A 23,557-nucleotide genomic window follows, 5' to 3' on the forward strand; every position below is an offset into this window, starting at 1 on the left:
TTTCTGTGTTTCTATTTTGTTGATTTCTGCCCTCAGTTTGATAATTTCCAGTACTCACTCATAATTGGTTTCTAACCATAAATAAAGGACATCGAGCCTATATTTCGTAAAAAAAAATCCTAGAGAAGATATATAAGAAGGTGAATCCAAAGAAAAACATATAGTTATCCTCCTGGATATTGGAAGTAGACAAGATTGCCGGACAAAAAATGGGAACTTGGGAGTGGGGGGGATGGGGGGATGGGGGGATGGGGAGAGAAAAGTGTGAAGTGGAGGATGGGAAGAGCTTGGGAGAATAGGATGGTTGGGATATAGGAAGGGTGGATATGGGAACAAGGAATTATATATCTTAATTAAGGGAGCCATTCTAGGGTTGGCAGAGACTTGATTCTTGAGGGGTTCCCAGGTGTCCAGAAAGACGCCCCCAGCTAGTTCCTTGGGCAGCTGAGGAGAGGGTGCCAGAAATGTCCAGATCCTATTGCCATACTCATGAATATCTTGCATATCACCATAGAACCTTCACCTGGCATTGGATGGAGAAAATGACAGAGCCCCACACAGAAGCACCGGATTGAGCTCCCAAGGTCCTGATGAGGAGCAAAAGGAGGGAGATCATGAGCAAGGAAGTCAGGACCGTGAGGAGTGCGTTTACCCATTGAGACGGTGGGACAGATCTAATGGGAGACCACCAAGTCCAGTTGGAATGGGACTGATGGAACAGGGAACCAAACCGGACTCTCTGAATGTGGCTGACGGTGGAGGAGGACTGAGAAACCAAGGACAACGGCGATGAGCATGAACTCTACAGCATGGACGGGCTCACTGTGAGCCTTGTCAGTTTGGTTGCTCACCTTCCTGGACTTAAGGGGAGCTGGGAGGACCTTGGACTTAACATAGTGAAGGGAACCCTGATGGCTCTTTGGCTTGGAGAGGGGCGGAGTGGGGGTATGGGTGGAAGGGAGGGGAGGGAAGGGGGAAGAGGAGGGGAGGGGATGGAAATTTTTAATAAAAAAAAATGAGAAAAAAAATAAAAAAATAAAGAGGCTGCCTGAAACAGCCTCTTTACCAGAAAAAAAAAATAAATAAAAAAAATAAAAAGAAATTTGTAAAGGGAAGGAGAACTTGCAGGGAAGCCAGCTATCAGTTGACTCTCAGCACACTGTTGGTTGTACTCAGCACACGGCTGTCATCAGAGGAAGCCTTCAGAGTCAGGGCCCCATCCTGACTGCCTAGCAGGGTCTAACTACTGGCCTCCAGGACACCAAACTAGAAAAAATAAGTCAAAGAGAAGGTTTTTTAGGGGCACTTTGTCCCTGTCCCCTCCTTCTCTCTGTCTTCTGTCCACTGTGAGAAGTAGAATCTCTGCTATGCATTCCTGCTATTATGATGTTCTGTCCAAAGCACATAAGACCAAAAATATATGGACTAAACTTTCTGCAATGAGTCAAAATTTATCTTTTTCCTCTTTAAACTATTTCTATCAAGTGTATGGACACAGAGAAGCAAAAGTAACTATTACAACCACCATACACAGGACCAACATGGAACCCTTTGGGCAAGATACTCAAACTGCTGGGCAGTGGTGGCACACACCTTTAATCCCAGCACTCGGGAGGCAGAGGCAAGTGGATCTCTGTGAGTTCGAGGCCAGCATGATCTACAGCGTGAGTTCCAGGCAGGCTCCAAAGCTACAGAGAAACCTTGTCTCAAAAAACAAACAAACAAACAAACAAACAAAAAAGATACACTCAAACCATATTCACTCAAAAAGCCAAGAGCTTTCAAAGCCCTTGCCGTACGGTTGCAGTCTCTCATTACCACTCTGTCCTAATCAAGCCCATCACCACCACTGATAGAGCAAAGTTAAACCAAATTTCAAATTCTCAAACACTGACCCTGACTTTGCTGCTTTCCAACATCTCTGTCAAGGCATGTGACAGTCAGTATTGTCAACCTGACAGAATCTGGAATCATCATCAGGGACACAAGCCTCTGAGTACGTCTGTGAAAGATTATGTAATCATTAATTGAGGTGGGAATACTTTCTTACCATAGGGGCTGTGTCCTGCACTGGATTCTGGGCTGCATAAACAGAAATGGGGAGCAGAGCAACAGCATGCATTCATCACTCTCTGCCTTCTGATTCTGAACGCAACATGACCAGCTGCTTCCGATTCCTGCCACCTGGATTTCCCCCAACATGATGAACTATCAACCAAAATAAACCCTTTCACCCTTAAGTGGTTTTTTTCCAGAAACAGCAACAAGAAACAAACTAAGACAAGATACCCTCCCTACTTCTATAAATAACGAACCCAGCTTTGTTCTTTCCAATAGGATATGCAAACTTCTCTCTAGAAGAATTATCTTGATTTCATCCCAAGACAGCAAAGAAACCTGTCCTCTGTCCTAACAGAGGGACAATTTCTACTCTTCTAGATTGGTATATGGCTTTCCTGGAAAAGATGGCTACTTTAAAATGCTGTCAATACTCTGTTAAACAGATATGCGAAATCACATCAAGAACATAAGACACAGAGAAATGTTTTCTAATAGTTATTGACCTAAAAGCTTAAAAAAACTTTAGATAATCAAAATGAAGTTGCTATCACTCAACTTCTAGCAATCATAAAATGCTTCTAGCAATAGAAAAAAATAAGCAAAAATGTTTAATTTCTGCTCTCAAAATTTGTATAAGCAACCTTAGTCACAATTGTGCAATGTTCCTATACACCAAATAATGAAACCAAATGTTGAGAAGTAAATACTTCTTTGTGTGAATCTTGTTTTGTACTTCTTGAAGAGTATCTCAAACAAGATTTATCATTTGATTGTCTAAGCTTGATAGTATTCACTGAATAAAAGAAACTGGTAATTCTTAATCCTATCCTATCGATTATTGTCTATCAATATTTTTATAAATGAAATTCTGAAGAACAGAAATGTCAGCATTTTAAAGACCTTTCAAAAACTAGAATTAGTTTTTAAATGACATTATTTTAAGGAACTTTTAAAAACTAAAGTAACATATTTGTGAAAGGGATTTACTTGAATTCTATAAAATTTAAATAAATCTCATGTTTTGAGATTGTGAAACAAAATATAATTGTTACATTTTATAGCTATATATTCAAAGTCAGCATTTTTTAATCTGTTTGCAAAATAAGATCACATCCTTAATTATTTATAAATGGTCTATTTTATCTTAAAATCAACTGGAAAGAAATTAATTAAAATTGAGTTTTAGAAACATTAAACATGTAGTTTAGCTTCCTCTCACCCAGAGCCAAGCAGTGATTCTGGAGGAGGGAATCACAGACATAATGAGATTTCTCAGAATAAAATGAATCTAAATACAGAATGCATTTATGTCTCATACAGACCTTTATGTAACGTGAAAGTAACTGCATTAATATTTTTAATATATGTGTTTTTACTTAACGTATCACATGAAGTGAGGTGTGGAATTTTGTACTTACACTGTTATACTGGTTTCAGATTTTGGTATACCGAGTTTTAGATTCTCGTGTTAGGGATGATCAAGCTGTATTCTATGTCAAAAGAATCAACCTCAAAAGTACCCTGACTGTGCTTATCTATTTAAAACATGTTCCTTGATGGGCCAGCAAGATGGCTAAGTGGGTAAAGGTGCTTGCTGCCAAGTCTGATAACCTGAATTCAGTCCCCAGGGCCTACATAATAAAAGAGGAGCACCAACTCCTCCCTCAAAGTATCCGCTGACCTCTACACTCCCAGGGTTGCCCAAATGGCACAAACATACACACGCATACATTCACTCTCTCAAAAGAAAAAAGAAACATTCCCTGATAGCACGATATAACTAACACTAGCATGTGGCCACAGAGATTCTTTGAAAGCTGCAAAATTCATGTAAAAATATTCAGGAATGGAAACAGCGGCACAGTATAATAGCAGGAATCTCTACCACAACATTAGCATTCTCTGACTCAGAGCATTACATTTTCTCAAGATCTTTTCATTTCCATAGCAAACAAAGAACAACTTCGTTACAAATATTCAAATAGCTTTTCAAGCTACTTTTGAAATCATTAATTTCCCCAAGTAGAGCTGTTTAATTCACTTTCATCTCAAATGTCCATTCAGAAAGTCTAACTTTTCCATGCTAAACTTCTGTCCTCTTTAACTAAAATTTTAAGAACAGAGATTGCTTATAATTTATATGAATTTTATAAACTAGTAACTTTAGCCTTATTCTACCTGTACATATCTGATTTAACACTGTACTCAACAAAATAAGGAAACACTGCAAGTTCCACTACAGTCTACTTCTAACAACTGTAAATGGCTCTCTTACTGAACACACAAAATGACCATAAGCTGCAGGTCTCTCCCCCTACCCATTGTCTGTTGAATTTTTTTCTAACATTTTTAGAGCCAGACATGGTGACACATGCTTCTAATCCTAGCAATTAGAAGGTGAAGGCAGGAAAACTGGTCAGATCCAAAGGTCAGTCTAATCTATACAGCAAATCCCTGTCTCAAAAAATAACAAAAAAAGGAGGCCCTTGCTTAGCATGTACAAGCGACTCATTTCAATATCCAGCACAGGATGGGGGAAAAAGTTCTCTTTTTTTGTTTTGTTTTGTTTTTGTGGTTTTTAGAGTCAGGGTTTTCCTGTAGCTTTGGAGCGTGTCCTGGAACTAGCTCTTGTAGACCAGGTTGACTTTGAACTCACAGAGATCCGCCTGCCTCTGCCTCCCGAGTGCTGGGATTAAAGGTCTGTGCCACCACTACCCAGGTGAAAAAAAAATTTTTTTAAATGCAATCATAGGCCCCACTGAAAAAGGTGACAGTTAAATCAATATGGTCTCTTTTAACAACAAAAAAGTTATTTATTTTAATAAAGAATATGAATTAATATTATCTTTTTAAATTCATGACTCTGAAAGCTTTACCATCACTTGAAACTTGAAATAATCCAAATGTCCATCAACTAGTGACTAGATAACCGAATTGTGGTGAATCCACACAGTAGAATACTATTGCACAACTGAAAAGCATCTACTGATATACAGAAATGCATGAATAGCATACAAATATATTATATTAAGTCAAAGAAGAAAACTTCAAAAGCTGAATGCTAGCTAACTGCGCTTAAGTAGCATACTGGAAAAGGTAAACTATACATGCAGAAAACAGATCCAAATTGCTACAGACTGTGCTCAAAGGTCAGGGGTTACCTACAAAGAAACAACATGAGTAAAGCTGGAAGCTCGTGGAACTGTTTTGATTGTAGTGATGAGTATTTACGCCAATACTCTTAGAATTAACATTAAAGTAGAGCTGTTCATGTGTAGACAGTCTTAAAAGAACTACTAAAACATCAAGAAGTTTCTAAGGTGAGTTTATTTGCATTACCAACTATGCCACACAACAATTCCCAAGGTTCAATACAGAAAACTTGGCCACATCTTGTTTTATCAAGTTAAAAACTTGAAAGTCAAAACCATTTAAAAGTAACTTGCTTATGTGTTTATGAAAAACAGATTATACTCAGTAGGCAAACAGCAAGTATTTCCCAACTAATAAACAATTCACTAGAGTTTAGACTAACTTGGCCTTCCTAATCCATTGGCACGTACACATGCAGCTTTAAAAACAAAATCATCCATGTCTCAAAATATTAAAATGGAAACACAGAAGTGCTATTCACAAAATTATACTAACCTGAATTTGCTCAGTTAATCAATAAAGATGGAAAGGACTTGTCTTGAATGAAAACACAATCAAGGTCATAGACGCCTAAGCCAGAGCAGCAACCTGAAATAAAAGAAAGTAAATCAATTCACCCTCCTCAAATTTCACTTAGCATCTTTATACTTACTGTTTACTTTCACGTGGTAGTAATAAGTAAATGTTTGTATTCTGCATTAACTAATTCTGCATCCACCATTTTCCAAATGCCACGAGTTTCATTTTGCAAATTATGCCTGAACTCAGTTGCACTCATTGTCTTAATTTGCTTCATAGTCCATCCCCAAAACAAGCCAGCCCCACAAAGGTCCCTTCCAGTCACATACATCCCTCTTTCCAATCTACAGTTCAAAATCTACACCCCCAACACCTCAGTTAGTTCTGCATCTTTGTTTCTTCCTCCTCCAACACAAACTTCCACTCTAATTTAATCTGCTTGCTTTCCACATAACAATCTTATTATTTTCAGATGCCATCATACAATGAGCCTTCTTGGCATACAGAAGACACTGCAAGGACTCTTGCTGCAGCAAGGCGAGTGGGAGCACCTGGAGCGCGAGCTCGGAACGAGACTCCACAGGTTGTAAGAAAATGGCAGATAAACCGGACATGGGGGAAACGCCAGATTCGATAAGGCCAAGCTGAAGAAGACCGAGACGCAGGAGAAGAACACCCTGCCAACCAAAGAGACCATTGAACAGGAAAAGAGGAGTGAAATTTCCTAAAAGCCCAGACTGGAGGATTACCCCACCTCACCCCATCCCACCCCGTCATCTCCGAGACCCCCTCGTGATGTGGAGGAAGAGCCACCAGCAAGATGGACGCGAGCCACAAGCTGCACTGTGAACCCGGGCACACTGCGCCGTGGGTCTCTGAAGGGGGACCCCCCCCCCCACTAATCGGACTGCCAAATTTCACCGGTTTGCCCTGGGATATTATAGGAAATTATTTGTATGATTGATGAAAATAAAACACACCTCGTGGCAAAAAAAAATGACACTGCAAATTTTACTTTGTTGAGTGTTAAGTAATTTCATACTCCTATAAAAACTGTTTCTGGGATTTAGTCACATTTTTGGGAATTTTCTTTTTTGAGTACTGCTTTTAGTCTTTCTTTGGAGGGGTCATATGATCTAAGGTTTGCCCACTGCTAAGCCACAATTCTTCTGAACTCTTTTGTATTACTTTCGGACAATTACACTACATAAATCAGCTTTTTCAAAACTGTTTTAAGATCTGTACTCTTAATTAATCTTTTTAGACTATTTGCTGCCATAGTCATATGTCTATTTTTTATATTATATATAATATATAAGGTTTTAATATATATTATATATAATTTTCTAATTAGAAAACCTTTGTTGCTGGCACACTATCACCTAGTACATGTTTGACATATGGTAAAGAATCAATATGAATCACAGACAAGTGAAATGGTTTTAATAAATATTCACTGTATATATATGTGTATGTCACTGAGTATAAAAACTCAGTAACAAAAAAAAAGAAAAAAAAAGAAAAAAAAACTCAGTAACATTTCGCTCTGTGGCAATATCTCTCAGTCGCCCTACTCTTGTGATATGACATGTGGCTATTCTTGAAATGACATTATTTGTGAGAAGTTGAAATAATATTTATTATTAAAAAGTGGCTTTTCCTCCAGTGACACCAAAGTCCACAGAAACTGATTTTTGGTAACTAGAACTAATTGCAAGGAGCACCATCCCTTAACCTCCTGTACAATCAAGATCCCAAATACTTTTCATTTCCAAGAGTAGCTCTGAGGGATAACACGTTCTGAGAACCTTCAATAAATTGCCCTAAACACATCCTTTTGTATAGTGCATTGTTGCTTACATTATCTCATCAAGTAGATCAATTTAAAGAGGACAAACAGTAACTCTGAAAAGACTATAAACATACAATTGCTACATAAACATGAAATCTAAAATCTACCTAGATCCACTATAGTTCCTTCCTGAAACTTCACCTAAAAGTTTTTGTCAACTTTCCACAATAATTTAAAAGTGTGGGGCTTATTTATGTCTACTGCCATTGTGAAATAACTGATACCAGATTTACCTTCTGCTGGTAAACAACTGCAAAGTTTTATACACACACATACACACACACACACACACACATACACACACGTGCAAGCCACTTTCCAGATCTTGAACAAAAATTAGTGTAATCTATGTTGTTTGAAAATTGAAACAACCAGATAATCTCTATAAGCACTTTGTCTTTGTACTGAGACATGTTATATATACCACTGCAGACAGATTCAAACAGAACACAAGAGCTGTGCTTACTCTTAAGAAGCAAAGATCCAAGTACACTATAATGAAGCAGCAAGGTTTTCTATAATAGATACTGGAAAACAAAGAGCTTTGTAAACGAACAAAAGCTACCTATCTATACTGGGGTTCACTTGCATCTCAGACTTAATAGTAATTCACACACACTTAGGCACGTGTCCATGAATCAAGGGAGTAAAAAAACACTGAGGGTTGCATTTGTCAATGAGAGTTCTATCAAGCAAAAACAGAGGTTTTCATTATACATTGAATAAAATGGCCCACAAATAAAGACTGTTCTATCATGACCCTGAGAGTTCTTTAAAAACAAACCATGAAGGATAATCTAATCTTCAATCTAACATCTGTAACCACCAACCAAAAAGGAAAAACCTCATACTTCATGGGCATGTGGCATTCAGAAGGGTTGTGGCTCAGAATGGAGCAAACCTTACCTCACATGAAACATTAACAAAGACTAGAAGCAGTGCCCAAGAAAGAAATTTCCAAAAAATGTGAATACATCCCAGAGCAACTCAGGAATATTTTATAGAAGTATGAAATACTTAACACTCCACAAGGTAAAATTTATAATCTCTTTTTTAATGCTTAGTAAGCATCAACTGATTACTAAGTAAATTTTTAAAAAAATTATAAAGGACAATTTCTAGAGCCTTAATGAGAGAAAAATCAATCAAAACCAACCTAGATTAATACTTGATAGAAATAGGAAACTAAAGTTAAAACACAGTAAATAAAATACATGTCATTATACATGTATTTCATATCTTCTAGAAGACAAGAGAAAAGACTAGATATATTAGTAAAGATCCAGAAGAAAAGAACCAAGTGAACATAAACACAATGATGTCAGATATTCTACCAGATACGTAGCAACTACAGTTTTCAATTCTGTCTGGTGGGCTAAGGTCCTATTCTAGTCTATAGGAGCTCCAGGTTTTTACACTGTTCCCTAAATTCCTTTGGGGTGGTTATTTCTCAACATCAAGAAGCTTCTTTTTAGACATATGAAGTATACAGTACAGTAACTAGAGCAATCATAGGCTTATTTATTACTTGTCTTTCAGGAATCAGTTTTTACTGCTTGGTGGTAGTGTTTTAAGAATTGTTATTTCGGAAATAGAATACAACAAGATCTCCTGAGTAAATTGGGAGCATGAGGACCTTGGGGGAGGGTTGAAGGGGAGGTGAGAGGCAGGGAGGGGAGCAGAGAAAAATGTAGAGCTCAATAAAAATCAATTTTAAAAAAAAGAACAAGGAACAAGGAACAAGAAACAGGATACCCGCATAGACCTAGGATAGAACCAAACACAGATGGGGCAAAAACAAAAGTCAATGAAATGATTCCTAACGATAGTCTGCTATACTCATAGATTGGTGCCTAGTCCAACTGTCATAAGAGAAGCTTTACTCAGTAACTGATGGAAACAGATGCAGAGACCCCAGCCAAACATTAGGAGAATCCTGTGGAAGAGGGAGAGGAAAGACTGTAATAACCAGAGGGGTCAAGGACATCACAAGAAAAACCCACTAAGCTGGGCTCACAGGGGCTCACAGAGACTAAACTGACAACCATGGAGCCTGCATGGGACTGACCTAGGCCCTCTGCATATATGTTACAGCTATGTAACTTGGTCTTCAAGTGGTTCTCCTAGCAGTGAGAGCAGGAGATGTTTCTGACTGTGTTGCCTGCTTTTGAAATCCATTCGTCTTGTTGGATTGCCTCATTCAACCTTGGTGGAGGAGGGGGTGCCTGGTCTCACTGAAGCTTGATATCCCTTGGCTGACTGATATTATGGGATGTCTGCTTGTATCTGAAGAGAAACAGCAGAGGAGTGGATGGGGAGATGGGGGTTCTGGGAAGAGGGGAAGCTTTGGGTAGGATGTAAAATCAAGAAAAGATTAAAAAGAAATATAAAAACAAGAAAATAAATAAATGAATGAATGAATAAAAAATTGTCATTTCTACTCAATAGGAGACAAAATATGTCAAGTCTCAGGATCTAGCCAGCTTCCCAAGGCTAGTAAAATCATGGATCTTATAAAAAGAATCTACTATCACTACTTTGATAGACCAGCATTAATTCCTAACTACACTAAGTCCTATCCTTATCCTCACAGGTAAGTGTAGTTACCACCCCTCATCAAAGAAGCTCTTCTTTACAACAAATGGAGATTATCACAAAAAGCACAACTGAATACAATGTAGAAATCACTGAGATAAGAACACATCAGAAACAAAAAAACATAAGAGATACATAATAACTTATAGAAAAATATGATTTATAAAATAAGCAAATACCATCATTGTTCAAGGAATACTCAACAGTAAACAATAACAAAAAGACAATATAAAAAACCCATAATAGACAAAATATAAACTGAATAGTTTTTCTTAAGGTGGGAACAAAAACATATACCTATGACCAAGGTCGCAACATATGATCTCATACTTGTTCAGAACAAATATATAAAAGATGTTATTCATTTAAGAGGGAACACCGCAGATTATTACTAGTGGTGCTGGAATTTGTTCTAATTTGTTTTCTGTTACTATGATACACATCAAAACCAAAGGCAACATGGCAAAGAGAAGGTTTATTTTCTAAGGGAAGCTGAGACTAGAACTGAAGCAGGGATCATGGAAGAACTCTACTTGATGGCCTGCTTCCCTGTCTGCCCAGCGACCTTGCTTGTTCAGCCAGGCATACCTGCTACAGTGGACTGGACCCTCCCACGTCAATCAGCAATCAAGAAATGCCTCACAGACAAGGCCAGGTCCACAGAGCCAGTTCTTCAGTTAAGGTTCTTTCTTCCCAGATTGTTCAGTTTGTATCAAGTTTACAAGAAATAGATCAGCACAGAATCCATGTCCAATATTATGAAATTTGCCTATAATCTGGCCAAAGGTAAAAAAGAAATCTTTAAAACTAAATCTGTGTGATAGCAAAATATAAACTATTTCCTTTTTGATAAAATGCAAAAAAAAGAAAAGGAAGTTATGAATCACAGGTTTTACATTCAGTCTGTGGTAGTGAATTGTCAGTCATTTTCCCATATTGTTAGAAAGAAAAATGACTGTGAATTACAATTAACAAATCTTAGATTGGAAGAGAAAAACAGCAACTGATCCACTGGTGCTCATCTTTAGAGAAATGATAAGTCCTCATCTTAAAAAAAAAAAAAAAAGAAACATAAAACCACATAGGAAATAAAGAAAAATTCTAAACTCATGGGAAAATTACATATTTAACAGATGACAGAAAAAAACTGTTGAAGTAAAATTGGCCATTTTTGAGAAAAAAATCTCTCAAAAGGAGTAAAAGACTGTAAACATATCTAAAATAAAAAGCTATCTATGACTCAGTCACAACTGAATCTTACAAAATCAATGGTCCTTGGGCTATTTAAGGCATAGCAAAAGTTTGACTTCAGAGAGGATTAGATGAGACTGTATCTACAGATTATATGGATGAGACTACCCAGATTGATAGCAGCAGCCCACCAGAAGCTGCTTGCTATATGTAATTTCCCTACTGGAAATACATCAACCTAAATAGAGCGTGAAGATACACTGCGCTGGCTCAGGCATAAAAAGTAGTAAAGTAGAACATCAGTGCTCCCTGGTTAAAGGAGACGACCGAATGAGAGAGCGTCTCAAAGACCATAGTGATGCTGACGGTGTACTGCTCCATTTCCTACTTTTCTTATAGCATTAATAGTCCAGTGAGTCTGGTATATCAACAGAGCTGCATTTTTGCAAAGAAAAATAGATAAGGAAGGTGATATTCATGGGGAAGAACGTATTTCATGCTAATAACAACAAAAGTGGGTGAAAGAGTACATAGAGTGCTCGCCTAGTGTGAATGAGGCCAAGTTCAATTTCCAGCACCAAATAAACCAGGCATGGTGGAATCTTGTAATTCCAGCACTCAGGAGATAGAGGAAGAAGGATCAGTAGCTTAAAAGGTCATTCTCAGATATACAGCAAATGTGAGGACAGCCTGGGATACATCAGATCTTGTCTTTAAAACCAAATAAATAAATGGCCTAAAGGATTAGGAATAAAAAAAATCTGAAAAGTCTATCCCAGCTATATTTTTTTTTTTTTTTGGTTTTTTGAGACAGGGTTTCTCTGCAGCTTTAGAGCCTGTCCTGGAGCTAGCTCTTGTAGACCAGGCTGGTCTCGAACTCACAGAGATCCACCTGCCTCTGCCTCCCGAGTGCTGGGATTAAAGGCGTGTGCCACCACCGCCCGGCTATCCCAGCTATATTTTAACAAAGATGAATTATCGCAAGATTGCCAAATCCACATTTCTTAGTAAGTAAATGCTATCCTATAAGTACCCTGACAACATTATTTTAGAGTCAAATAAGAAGTTAGAAACAAATTTGTTATTCTCCCTCCTTTTCTGAAGTCATCTACTTTGCTAAAATAACACAGTACTAAGTCAGGCCTCAGGGTACAAACCCATCACCCCAGCGAGTCTGAGATTGCAAAGGATTCAAGTTCCCACGGCGAAAACTTAAGAAAAGTGGCTCAACAATGAAAAGCAAAGATATAAAGATTGGGGATAGAATTCAGTCAAAGGGCACTTGCCTACCATTCATAAGGCCCAATATTCAACCCCCCCCCAGGGGCAAAGAAAAATAAGAATTAATTATTGCTAGGTAACTTTACCTGTGAAATTTTGTCTATTTTAACCCTAATTAATGGAGCCCATTTAAATACTTACTCATATTACCTAAGTAAACATGTCTTTGAGTTCTGTATGATATTACAAAATTAGTTCCCTTTTTTCCTTCCTCAAACTATGCTGAAAAATCACTAAAGTAATTTAAGTGACTTCTGTCATCTTTAAGTCATATACTTGTTCAAGTCTTAGAATCACCTGAAATACAAATAAGGATTTTTGAAAAACTAAGAAAGAAAATTATATCAATTATCTCATAATTAACATCCTTTTATAGTGATTATCCTCTCAGTTAATCTGAAATCAGAAGGCAAAATACCAAAATTCCCATCATTTATAACACCACCACTCCTGCGGCTTTCCCCGGGGGCACAGTTTGAATTTCGAAGCCTTTTTTAACTTGCCACACCATGTAACTGGCTGCTTTCCTACAAGATCTCCACAACACTCGGCACACTATAATGAGCCTGTTATTTATCTTTTCACCCCTTAGTGAATTCTAGCACAGTATCTTAAAACATATTATGTTTGATATTTCTTCACACCAATATCCTTCCTACCTATCTCACAAGGCAACTGCAAAGACAAAATAGCAGAATCGTATGTTAGAATATTCCACTACCATTTTCAAGTTTGTATGTTTCATAACAACTGATCTTCTGCTGTTTTAAGTTTGACTTGGTTAGTTGATTGCTAAAATCTTCAAGCTATGTTCTCCCTTACCATGGAAAACAGAAAGGCATAATCAATACGTCAGGGTATTTTGACCTGTAACACTATTTCTGTTGTTTCCATATTTTTTTAAGTTTAGTTAAGACAAACGTGTAATATTATATTACCTATGCTAATTTATGGCTCATCTGAATATTTTCTATTCATACAATAGCATAGTCACAAGCTTTAAAAAGTAAAAATCTATACCAGATGCAAGGAGAAATTAAGAGAAACACAGACAGACATGATCCAGCTCTTGTCTATGTGTACCATATTTTGGAATTTATGGTGTAGTAGAATGTTTTCTACCCTTCAAATGGGTCTCATCTGAATTTCTTGTTTCAGTATTCAGATTTTCTGTAGTAACTTTCAAATGTGTGTGTGTGTGTGTGTGTGTGTGTGTGTGTGTGTGTGTGTGTGTGCTTGGTTGTTACTTTTTTGAGACATTGTCTTATTGCATAGCCCAGGTTAACTCTGGACTCAGCCTTGCTATCTTGGGTGACCTTGATCTCAACCTGTGGAATGCTAGGAACACAGGCATCATGTGTATTTGTAAAAAATTACACGCCCCCCAAAGGCTTTTATAATTTTAAAATGATTCAAAATTGGAAAAATAGTGCTAACACGATCCAATAATTCTTCTTTCATCCAGTTTCTAAATATATTGCCACATCTTATATTATATATATAATAATTTTTATTGTATACATTACTTTTCTAACTATTGTGAAGTTAGTAGATTCACTAAAGCTTTAGTTTTATTTTATGAAGTCTGGGACTTTCTCCTGAATTAACCAGTGGACACTGTCTACAGATCTTAGCATTTAATCTCTATGTATATTTACTAAATTTTACTTAGTCTACCTATAACTTTAAATTTCACCAATTGACCAAATTATACAGCAAAAGTAAACATACATATGCACACACAGAGAAGATAAACAAACAACCAATGGCTGACGATGTAGCTCAGTGGTAGAGCATTTTTATAACATATTCAAAGCTCTGACCCCTCCCAAAACTTCTACCTTATATTCTAAGTTTTAATTTCTAGTATGTATCAATACAGAAACAATAACAAACCTCTTTGTAGTTCCCTCACTAAGTTTTAATAATGTAAAATGGATCTAATCTTAAGTTGAAGCCTGGTTGTGGGCCTGTAATCCAAACATCCAGGAAGCAAAACAAAAGAACAGAAACTCTAGGCTCATTGTGAGACCCTACCTTAGAGCAATAAACTGATCTGTCAGAGAACGTCACTAAACTTCCACAGAATAAGGATCAAGAAATAAGAAAACAAATCACCATAGTTAGTAGTACAGCTTCTATTTAATTCAACACAAGTAAAGCAAATGATCTTTTTGAATGTAATTAAGTTGATTCTGTTAATTATCTTAAAACATTATTTTCCTTAGTCAATGATTAAACTTGTTTTTGTTGTTGTTCTTACAGGAAATTTTAGAACCCCTAAATATCTTCTCATTGTGAATTTCTGTATTCCCAATACATCACTAACATAGGAATGCTGAATGATTTTGGATAAAATATATCTAAATGTTTAAGAAAGAAAATACAGTTGCTTATACTCCTATTCAATCAATAATATATAATCAGAATATAGTCATATAGTCACTCCTGAGACATCACATAATGATAATATTAGAAGAGAAGGCAACAATTATGCGACATTTACTATATGCAAGACACTTTTTTTCCTTACATAAGTCTGTACAGTTAACTCTCAAAATCCTTAAGTTTACTCTTCTGTTGTAGAAGAAACTGAAACAAAATAATCTGTGCAATGACACACTTAAGTGGAAAATGGGATTTGACTCCAGGCTATCTGTCTCTAGAACCTGGACCCTTGGATGCTACATAAACTCTCCAGTGATATGTGTTAAGGTAGAAACTGTTTTCTGGGACCTCCCAGGTTATCGAAGGCTCACAGATTGTCCCATTTTTATTAACACTCATCTCTAACACTGGATCACTCTCCTTCAAGCACTCTTGCCTTGATGCTTGATTAGTTCTGTTGGTTTTCCTTTTCACCTTTTTAACAAAAATTTATTGGATACATATTATAAGCCAAGCATTATTCAAAGATCTGAGGATAATGCAATGAAAAGCAGACCAATATCCTTAGTTTTCTGCTTACTCTTTTAAAAAGAAAGAAAACTAAATGAAATACTGCAAAACAAAAAGTTACTATCTGTTTAATTTCAGAGATGAATAAAGTCTGCTACGCGACTTCCTGTATTTTTTAGTATGTCTGAAATGTTCCATGGATTTAAAAATCTCAGTAGACACTAACAGAGGAATGCATGAGAGGGAAGAGAATGGGAGAGAGAAAGACAGGGAGTAGGGGGAAAGAAACAAAGGAGGGAATAAGGAGAAGAAAGTAAACAAGAGGAGATAAATGGTAGACAGTGAAGAGTAAGCAACCTCATAACTTCATGTTCCACACAAGTAGCTACATGTTTTAAGTATGTTACTATCCATCAACAAATTCACTCTAGGCATTTCCTATTTATTATTGCTTAGCCAAATAACATCAATTAAATGAAGCATTTGTTAGTGGACACAAATCACTTTCACTGTTCAAGGCTAGGAGCATTATTCATTTTAATTGCTTGTAGGTTAACTTGAAACTGGTCTGTAAACACATTAAACTATATTCATTTCTGTGTTCATATAAAAAGTTATCGTGTCCAGTTATATTCTAAGGTTTCTATTTCAGTTTCAATAAAAGAGTTTTTAGGTGAGCACTGACTACTGATAATCTATGCCTGCATTTCGAAAGTATTGAAGACCAGACTCAAGAAGACAAATACTGCATGTTCTCCCGCATGTGTAGCGCTCTCTCTCTCTCTCTCTCTCTCTCTCTCTCTCTCTCTCTCTCTCTCTCTCTCTCTCTCTCTCTCTGTGTGTGTGTGTGTGTGTGTGTGTGTGTGTGTGTGTGTGTGTGTTGGTCATGAAACCAGAGGAGGACTATGAGAAAAGGAAAGAGATCTTATGGGGGGAGGAAGTAATAGGATACACGTTACATGGAATACATGAAAGCAGATAGGGTATGGTGCTAATGGGAAGAGCAGCAAGAGGAAGAGAGGAAACAGAAGGAAAGTGCTGGTGAATAAGAACAAAACAATGCCATAATGAAACACATTACTTCGTACACTAACTTAAAACTAATTTTAAGACATAAAAGTATACAGTACATGCATTTCAAAAGTTTACTATTTTATAAAAAAAAAATAGCCAGGTGGTAGTGATATGTGTCTTTAATTCCAGCACTCTGGAGGCAGAGGCAATCATATCTCTGTGAGTTCCAGGCCAGCCTGGTCTACAGAATGAGTTCCAGGACAGCCAGGGCTACACAAAGAAACCCTGTCTTAAGAAGAAGAAAAAAAGAGAGACAGAAATATACAGAAATACCTCCATAAAAATCTTGCCAAACCAAGCTTACTATCACAACAATTTGAAGCATAAACAGAAGATTGTATTGCCCACCTGAGCTTCATTAATGGGAAGAACTTAATTTCTAAAAGGGAAAGCTTAAAGCAAGTCATCTATTATTTGCAATGGTCAATGAGATACCCACATACACTATCTCATCTGTTTACTACTATGTCATTTAGAACATAATTCTAAATGCAAGTCAGACAATGCTTATGTGCCAAGTTGTGTAAGAACCACCACCAAGATTCCAAGCTCTGATGATATGCTCTTGAGTGCCTAATGCTCACCAAGTGTGTTAGTTAAATATGCACTTTACAAGAACTACTGTTAAATGACTTAAAACCTCATTAACCATACAGTTCTCATCACTGTTTTACAGTTATGAAAAACAATTCAGTTTGTAAATGAAATGGTGGGGCTAGAATCTGTACTTGGATCAGACTCCAAAACTAGTTTTTTCTAATCTAGCAGCTTTACACAGATTAAAGTTTACAGTCTCTAATCATTAAGAAAATATCAGAAATACAATCTACTATACTATGGATGTATCCCCAAAATTCATATGCAAAACTTGAATGACCAATGTAATAAGTAAGAGGTGGGGCTGAAAAGGAAGTCATGAAGGGAGATTGTTCATCGATATGACTAAGGTTCTTCTGAAAGGGTCTGATGAAGTGGGGCCTTTCTCTTCTCGCAGCATTATCCCTCCTTCACCCCTCTACTGCCTTCTTCCTTGGGAGGATGTAGATGGTAGGCCCTCATCAGATACTAAATGCCAAGGCCTGATTATGGACTTCAGAACTGTAAGAAATAAACGTCTGTTCTTTACAATCGGACTATGGTTTTGTTATATCAATATAAATGGACAAAACCACAAAAATATCCATGCCCTGCTGCACAAGTAGACCTATCTTGCCAGACCAGTTGTTGCAGCTCACAGGGGTAAGCCTACTTTTTCAGTGGGGTAAGCCTACTTTTCTACTCCACTAGCATGCATTGCACCTTCCAGCAATACAGAAGCTAGCCAGTAAACGATGGAGCTTCCTGGCCAGGGCCAGCATGATTTTTCCATATCCTTTGACTCAAGTATGTGCTGTCTTCCACAGCAGGGTCTTACCACCAAGTTCCGGAGGGTAACTAAGTGCAATGGTAATAGTCTGTAATATAGTGACTATAGGACCCTACTGACTGACAACTCAAAAAGAGGCAACACATACCTGTCTCTGGGCTTTTTAGCTGATAATCTATAATACCTAGGGGAAGCACTGTCCTCCCTTTATAGGGCATTTAAACTCCTTTTATGTATGTAAATGTATTCGTTTTAAGAAGCTTCTACAGTAGTAGGTTTCCATATGGCTCTGTCAAGGTCATTAGTGTTAGTTATCCCTCCTCAAACTCCTCTATCCTGTCCTGCCATCCCCCACTCCACTGACCCTTCCTGTTCCTTTATTCCCCTTCCCCCTTCTACCACCTGCATTCTATCCCACTTTCCTCAAAATCCAAGCCCTGAAAAGGCTCCTAACTAGTGTTTTGCATTCTGTCGGTACTCCAATGGATGTCATAGAAGTAACCAACCACTTTCTGACTAGATTTCAAGTCTGTGCTACAAGATGAAACTCATACCTTGTACCACAAATTGTACCAAAAACCCTGAGCTGCTTAGGTCATAGGTTCTAATACTGCTATTCTGCCAAATGGATATAGTAATAAACTGCCTCCTAAATTATTATCTTCATACCCAGAGATTATTACATCTCCCAACCTTCATTAGAGGAGGTTCTACAGTAAAGAGCAACTAATACAAAGACCCACAACTCGTCAATCAGCAAAGAATAAGAGACTCTCAATGGTCAACTCTATCACACCCTCTCCCCACAAGGTTCAGGGATCATATTGAAAGAGGGGAACAGAAAGATTATAAGAACAAGAGCTAGTGGATGTCTACAGGACAGCACTATTGCCAGACATGACAGCACTACTGGCCATATGAACTCACAGCAACTGTCACTGGTTGCACAAGATCTGCAAAAGATCAACCAGCCAGAATCCCAGCACAGAGAGGAGAGGGGCTCATGAAATGCCACCCATAGTTGAAGAGCTATTGCCAACTGATGGCTGCTAGGGAAGGAAAGGAAGATTTCTTCAAGGACACAAACTTTGGGAGACTGTCAATGCTCCAGCTTGTGGTCCTACACCCGTGCACATACAAGTAGCACTAAAGGGATTCTGTGAGGTTTTTAAAAGAGCACATGGAAGTAGTAGGGAAGGTGGAGGGAGAGTATAGATAAGGAATTGCTGAAGAGTGAGAGGAAGGTAGCTTTGATCAAAATGCATTAAATATGTATATTAAATTCTCAAACAGTAAATATTTTTTTAATTTTATTTTTTTTCTCATGGTTTATTTTTTTTATATTTAAAAATTTCCATCTCCTTCCCTCCTCCTCCCCCCTCCCTCCCCTCCTCCTCCCCCTTCCCTCCCCTCCTTCTCCCCCTTCCCTCCCCTCCCCTCCACCCATACCTCCCCTCCCTCCCTCTCAAGGCCAAGGAGCCATCAGGGTTCCCCACTCTATGCTAAGACCAAGGTCCTCCCAACTCCCCCCAGGTCCAGGAAGGTGATCGACCAAGCTGAGAAGGCTCCCACAGAGCCCGTCCATGCAGAAGAATCAGAGCCCAGAGCCATTGTCCTTTGCTTCTCAGTCAGCCCCCGCTGTTGGCCACATTCAGAGAGACGGGTTTGGTCGCATGATCCATCAGTCCCATTCCAACCGGAGTTGGTGATCTCCCATTAGTTCTGTCCCACCGTCTCCATGAGTGAATGCACCCCTCTCGTTCCTGACTTTCTCCCTCATGTTCTCGCTCCTTCTGCTCCTCATCAGGACCTTGGGAGCTCAGTCCAGTGATGGGGAAGGTGACTGAGCCCCACATTGGAGAACAGTAAATATTTTTAAAAATACAAAACAATCCATGATTTAACATCTGTCACATGTGTAATCCCTGAGGATTAAAAACTAGTATGTATGGCAAACCTTCAGGCTTAGCATCTGGCAAGCTGAGCATCCTTAAATGGAAAAGAAGACAAATCACTGTGAAGAAACCAGTGATTCCTAAAACTCGTTTGGAAATAATAATAAATTATCTCTTTACATTAAAAAAATATAGAGAAATGGTAATTCTGTCCCTTAGGGAGCCCATATTAAGTATCAAATAGTAATTTATTAACTATTCCTAACTATAATTTAGAAATATAGGAAAACATATGAGTTGTGAATGTATGTACATATATTTATTATATTCCGAGTTCCAGGCCATGGTCATAGTATATTTTCTGTCTCATTTCCCATGAGAGCAGGGATACACTGGTAATGGCATGGCAGCCTTGCAGAGGGGCCGTCATTCAGCAGCAGAATCAGAATTCAGGAACAACGACAGGAAAATCAAGGATTGCTACCAGAGAAAGTGGCATTCCTCCACATCATATCACTCACTTCGTAAGTAAAGTGAATAAAGCGAGAGAAAGGTTTCCACACTGGCAATTTGTGTTCTGCAGAGTACTTAACTCCATGGTGCCTCCAAGTCAAAGACTATAGCACAAGTTAATTTAATGTGCTATAGAAAACATATCTTTAACTTTGTCTACTTACAATTGGGGAACACAAACTAAAAATGCAATGCTTAAAAGCCAATTTAGCAAATATTATGGTTTGAATTATTAGCTAACAAATGAAGCTACAAATGCTATATTTATTTGGGGCAGAAAAATCTATATTGTCAAATTAATTCAGTACTGCTACATACCATGCTGGTAAGGTGTTCACAGTCACCAATTAATATATATACTCCATCCACTTGATTTAAAAATATTAAATAAAATATGATTAGAAAATCACTTGAAGAAAAATATGAGCCCAATGAGAACAGTAATAATGTTTATAGTAAGTGTATTAGATATATACAACTTAACAGCTATAAAGTTGATATATTTAAATTATTCTGCTGAAGTCTTAGAAATTCTATAAATTAGCTATCAATCCATTTTATATATAAAGATGTAAAGTTTAAGATTTTACTCATTTTATGTGTAAATTTTATTATTTTATATATACACGACTACGTATGTGTCTAAATGTATATGTGCACTACCTGCATGCAGGTACCCAAGGAGGCCAAGAGAGAATGTCAGAACTCCTCAAAGTGGAATTAAAGGCAGTTGCTGGGAGGCAATCCAGGGTCCTCTGTAAGAGCATCAAGTACTCTGAACCACTGAGCCATCTCTCCAGCCCCTCAGAAGTGTTTTATATTCAAAGTTACAAAACTCATGACAGGAAGAACAAGGTATGCTACCAAAGCCTAATCTTATTCATTTCACTACACAGTGAGCACCTAGGAACCATACCTTTGGAGTGGGGGGAAGTACAAATCATGGCCTTAAAAAGATATTCACAGATTAATATGTTTATTAAATTTAAAAGGTTTGCATGAACAAGTCACAGTGTCTAGGGACACATGCTTGAACAATGAAAATAAAGATATCACCATAAAAGAAAAAACAGTGGCTGCTACCGGGAAAGGAAGCAGTTATACGTAAGAATATAATTAAATGTAAGCTAAACAAAGTTCTTCTTAATGGTGGTTCTAGTCTATTCTTGAACGAGTATCCCACTACAGAATAATCTCCAAGGCCAAGGACTTTTGGAGAAATGACTGCTTTCACAGAATCAGCAAAAAACTGAAAACATGACCCTGGAACAACTTGTGATACAATTCTATCAAAGATGAGAAGTGTTATGCTAAAGAATTCAGAATCTCTTAAATATGCTCGCTGTTCAAAGATGGAACTATATAATTTTCATTAGCCACAGTAAATGCAGTGGACTGAAATCTAAGTATGTCTGACTATGGACATTAATGAGACGTTAAAACAAAACAAAACAAGACAACACCTAACATTTTAAAAGTGTTAAACTCAGAAAATAAATTCACTATCTTTAACCTTAGTAAACAAAAATTAAGAAGCCAATGTTTATGCTCTTTGTGAATTTTACTAGGCAATAATCAAATAAATAAACAGAGTATTCTATGGAAGTATCCTTTTAGAAGGAATGATTTAGAATATCACCATTTTTCAACCCCACGAAGAGTTAATGGATCACATATCAGAAAGTCGTCCAACATCACATGCCTCCTCAGGTTTTACAAACAGATCACATCAATTCTAATCATATCTGGATTCAGCTGGAAATCTTCAGAGCATACAGAAAATAGAGATACATGTTGAATTATACTATCATATGTAACCAGAAATAATTCAGTCTGTGGAAAACTGTAAACCCAGAGCTCAGCAGTTAAATTAAAAGAGAAAGGAGAGAGAGAGAAGAAGGGAACACATAGATTAAGAGTTCAAAAGACACCAAATTAAAAAGAAAAAGACTAAGTCCAATGTCCAGGGACACATGTATAAAAATACGTACCACCGTAAAATAGAAACCGTGGTTGGAAAAGGAAGTACTCATGACTGAGATAAAATACACAGGAAGCTTGTGGGAGAGCTGACAAGTCCTGGGTAGTTGTTCTCTAATGTGTTCACTTTTAACACATAAAGTAAATATTCATTTGTGTGTTTTCTGCATCTGTGCTTTATGTTACAATTTAAAAGCTTTTTATAAAAACACAAATAAATAAAAGAATGTCTCAGTCTGACATTCTTAAAATTAATTCCAGCCCTATCAGATTCTTGCTGTGTGAACCAACATACTACCTAATACCTCTATACTTCAATCTTCACATCTACAACAGGGAAAATGCACTCTAAGTATGATCATTGTACAGTCTGAATGTTTAGCAAGTGCCGATTGAACAGCAGTTTATCAATAAATGGTAAATTTATCTGTGGCCATCAAAATTTTACCCAGATGGTTATGCCAATTCTTGGAATATTTGTACAGCTTTCTCTTAAAATCAGGTAAGATGGCACAGTCCTACAGTTCTAGCACTCAATAGGCTGGAGAGACAGCTCCGTGGCTGAGAATGCAAGCTACCCTTGTGGAAGATACAGGTTCGATTTCCACCTCCCATGTCTAGTTCCAGGGGGTCTAACGCCTCTGAAAACACCTGTACTCGTATAGATATACCCACACACATATACATAATTGTAAAAATAAATGCTTTTTTTAAAATGTTTCAATGCTTGGTGAGGGCCTTTTTTGCTGCACACTAACACGGTGAATGGCAAAGGGCCAAAATAAAGAAACACTGTGTCATCACAGAGGAGAAAGGAGAAAGCCTACCTACCAGAAACTCTTAAGGGCATTACTTTATTCATAAGGGCAGTAGATATCACCTTACAACACTGTTGCACTGGGAATAATCTCAACACTAACGTTTGCAGGGGACAGAAACAACCAAACTATAGCACCAATGATCTGGTTATGGTTTTGTCTTTTTGCAAATGTCATATAATGGAATAATGAGACTAGCTTCCTTCGCAAAGCATAATGTCTCTGAGAGTCATCCAAGTTGTAAAATGCATAAACTGTCCATTGCTTTTCATTGTGAAATATTTCACTGCATGACCTACCACAGTTTATCCACTCATAAACTGGCATCTGTACTTTCTGGTTTTTGATAATTATGAACATG

At 37.5% G+C, this 23,557-nt stretch overlaps 1 protein-coding gene and 1 pseudogene across 4 annotated transcripts in view; one reads left to right on the forward strand and one right to left on the reverse strand.

Annotated features, from left to right (window-relative positions):
- The window catches only part of Fut8 (fucosyltransferase 8), a 214,633-nt gene that overhangs the window by 161,812 nt on the left and 29,264 nt on the right, over positions 1 to 23,557 (reverse strand). For all 4 annotated transcript variants that reach the window (XM_038337846.1, XM_038337844.1, XM_038337845.1 and 1 more), the window contains exon 2: positions 5,710 to 5,802. The gene's annotated coding sequence lies outside the window, so the exon portion shown is untranslated. The remainder of the gene's footprint in view (positions 1 to 5,709; positions 5,803 to 23,557) is intronic.
- LOC119819585 lies at positions 6,328 to 6,461 on the forward strand (annotated as a pseudogene).

Source organism: Arvicola amphibius, chromosome 7, assembly GCF_903992535.2.
Source record: "Arvicola amphibius chromosome 7, mArvAmp1.2, whole genome shotgun sequence".
NCBI lineage: Eukaryota > Metazoa > Chordata > Mammalia > Rodentia > Cricetidae > Arvicola > Arvicola amphibius.